This window comes from Geospiza fortis, unplaced genomic scaffold (assembly GCF_000277835.1).
Source record: "Geospiza fortis unplaced genomic scaffold, GeoFor_1.0 scaffold855, whole genome shotgun sequence".
NCBI lineage: Eukaryota > Metazoa > Chordata > Aves > Passeriformes > Thraupidae > Geospiza > Geospiza fortis.
This window is the reverse complement of record NW_005054684.1, coordinates 46,927-50,329: the sequence shown is the minus strand read 5'-3', so window position 1 is coordinate 50,329 and position 3,403 is coordinate 46,927.

Here is a 3,403-nt window from a genome sequence, read left to right as displayed (position 1 = left end):
ATGCCCAGTTTCATTTTTGGGGCAGATTCTGACAGATTTGGGGTTCCTGGAGGGTGGAGAATTCCAGCTTGTTCCCAGCAGTAATTAGCGTTAATTACCCTGGTAATTACTGAGCTCTGAACAGGAGCTGCCTGCAGCAGCCATTAGGAACCAGCCCGGGCTGAGTGGGAATTTTGGGGTGGGAAATGAGGAATCCAATTGGATTTGGTGTTTCCGGGGCCGAGGAACTTCCTGGGCATCGGGAATTCCAGAGGGAAGGAAGGGAAAAGGGGAGAGAAGGAATTGCTTCCACAAGGATAGGCTAAATTAGAAATTAATTATTCATTGAAGTAACCAAGGGAATGCAGGAAGATTTAAGGAATCCTGGGGGATCCACGCTCTAGCCAGGATTTTTTAGGAAGAAATTCCTCCCTGAGGGGCTGGGATGGAATTCCCAGAGGAGCTCTGGCTGCCCCTGGATCCCTGGGAGTGTCCACGGCCAGGTTGGACAGGGCACCAAAATTCTGGGAAATCCTGGGATTTGTGGCAAAAGAATTGGGGATAAAACACACGGAATGGGAGCACCAGAGGTCAGATCCTCACTGCTCATTGGGAGTGAGGGGTGGGAGAGGGTACTGGGGTCATTCTCAGGGAATGAGGGGCAGGGAAAAGGGACTGGGACCATTCTCAGGGAATGAGAACCAAGAGAAGGGATTGGGGCCACCCTGAGGTCTGTGACACTCCAGCCTCTTCCAGAACATTCCCACTAAAGGGAAAAGAATCCATCCCAGCTGGATGTGAGCAGCGCGTGCGGCAGGCAGGCAGAACAGAGCTTCCCAATGAAATCTTGGAAAGATCCAACCCCTTTCCCTCTCTCGAGCTTTCCCTCGTGGCCCTGGAGCCACGGCCAGAGGGGATGGACATGGCCCTGGAAGGGGAAAACAGGGGGAGAATGCCCTGAAATCCCAAATCCGAGGCCTTTTCCAGGCTTCCATTCAGGGAACAGCCAGGGAATGGTCAGTTGGTCCCAGGCTGGGATTCTCTGCCCATTCCGAGGTCATTCTCTGCCCATTCCATGCCTGTTCCAGGCAAGGTCTCCTCCAATCCCCTTTTCCCAAGTTTCCCACCCCACAGCTCAGGGAACACCCTGGTGTCCCAAATCCTCCCAAACCCTTCCCGAGCCCGGCTGGAAAAGCCCCGGCAGCTCCTGAAGGAAACCTCTCCCTGCACCCAGGAGCATCCCCACATCCTCCCGGGATTTTGGGAATTGTGGGGAGCTGGGAATCGAGTCCTGGCAGGGATTTCTGGAGCCAGGGAGGGATCACAGCCCTTTGTACCATTGCTGTCACAGTGATCCATTCCCTCAATTCCCCCTTCCATCTGGGAACAATCCTGCTGATGCCGGGGGAAAATCCAATGCCGTTGCCAGGGCAGGAATGATTTATTCGGGCATAAAACCCGTCAGAATTCCTTGGAGTCTCCTCCGGGATGGGCTCAGCTGCAGAGATTGATTTGTTTACAGCAGCCACAGAAAGCGGGAGCTGCTCCCAGGAAAACACATCCCAAACCCAGCTCAGGATTTTCCAGCCTCTCTGAAATATCCTGGAGCAGCCAAGGGAAGGGACCGACCCCATTGCTCAGCCCCCACATTACCAGGACAAAAAAACCCCAAAGCGGTTCAGATCCTTCAGGTTTGGAAATTGGCCGGGGCCTCCCGGGTGCTTGGAATCTTCCAGGGAGATTCCAGGCTGCTCTTCCAAGGAGATTCCAGACTCCAAGCGTTGATTCTTTTGCCATTTTTGGGGTTGGATGAAGGCAGAGCTGAGATCCCTCCGGCTCCGTCCTGGCAGGAATAGAGCCTGGCTCCGGAGGGATGGATGAAGCCAAAATAAAACTGGGATTTGGGGGTTGAGGACCACCCTAAATTCACATATTCCTCAGGAAAAATAGAATTTTCCTTGTTTGGTTCCAGTTGACGGATGGCTGTGCTTGGAATGGGTTCTATAAAAACTCAGCTGTGAATTGAGCCCAGGAAGGGCCCAACTGAGGAAATGAGATTTTGTTTGTTTGGTTGATGTGTAGTTGTGTGTGGAATAAAAATCCAAGTGTGGATCAAGCTCAGCTCCAGAGGGATGGATGGAGCCAAAATAAAACTGGGATTTGGGGGTTAAGGATCACCCTAAATCCATACATTCCTTAGGAAAAATGGGATTGTCCTTGTTTGGCTGATGGATGGCTGTGTTTGGAAGGGGTTCTATGGAAACCCAGCTGTCACTCCCATCCTGGGGACAGGGCTGGGTGATGTTTCCTTGGATCAGTCCTTCCTGGGAGCCTGGAATATCCTGGACAGGGACACCATTCCCTAAATCCGGATTATCCCCCCTCCCCAGGGAGATCCCGCGGCTCCATCCCGCGCTGGAGCTCGGATTTAATGATCCCAAAGGTGTTTTCCACCCTCAACAATTCCATGGTTCTGTGACCCCTTGGCTGCTCCGTGCGGGGAGGGGAAATCCTGGGAACCATTCCTGCGGAGATCAATCCACAGCTTTTCCTCCTGCTCCATCCAGCGGCTCGGCCGGGAAAAACCGCCGGGAAAAACGGCGGCAGCCAGCGGCAGCGTCCCTAAATCCCAAATTCCGGCTGGGAATGCCGGAACAGCTCCTGCTCCCGGTGGAGTCAAACCCCTCTTCCCAAACTCTGGAATGCAGTGGAATTCCCAGGCTTTGGGGACGGATCTGGCACATCCAGGCCAGCCCAATTTTTTCCTAAAGCTCCCAGAGCACGAGGCATGCTCCAGAAGGAAAAGCCACGGATTTCCTTCCCTTTTGGTGGAGCTTTGCCTCAGGCACAGAGCTCGGGGCTCTCCCAGGAGCGTCTCGCAGGGATGTGGGACCTGGAGCCAGGTGAGGGTCACGGGGAATGTGGGAATTACATCTGGAGAGTGACAGGGAATGTGGGAATTACACCTGGAGTCACGGGGAATGTGGGAATACACCTTGTAGAGTGACAGGGAATGTGGGAATTACACCTGGAGTCACGGGGAATGTGGGAATTACACCTGGAGAGTGACAGGGAATGTGGGAACACACCTGGAAGGGCAAAGGGAATACCGGGACCCACCTGGAGGGGAAGGCCTGGATGTTGCACTCGGTGACAAGGTGGGGATCGGGCCCAGCTTGTACTCGGTGATCCCAAAGATTCCAAGATAACCTCAGCGATTCCGGGGTGAGCGGCGCCGCTCTGGCGGCTCCTCCTCCTTCCGGGGGGGGCTCCAGAGCAGCACCGGAGGCCGCTGACCCCGCTCCGGCCCCGGAATTAGGGGGAAAAAGGGGAAATGGCGAGGCCGCCCCTTCCCTTCCCGGGCCCCCTCACGGCTCCCTCAGAGCGAAGCCCCGCCCCCTTCACCCTCACGACCGTTACTGAG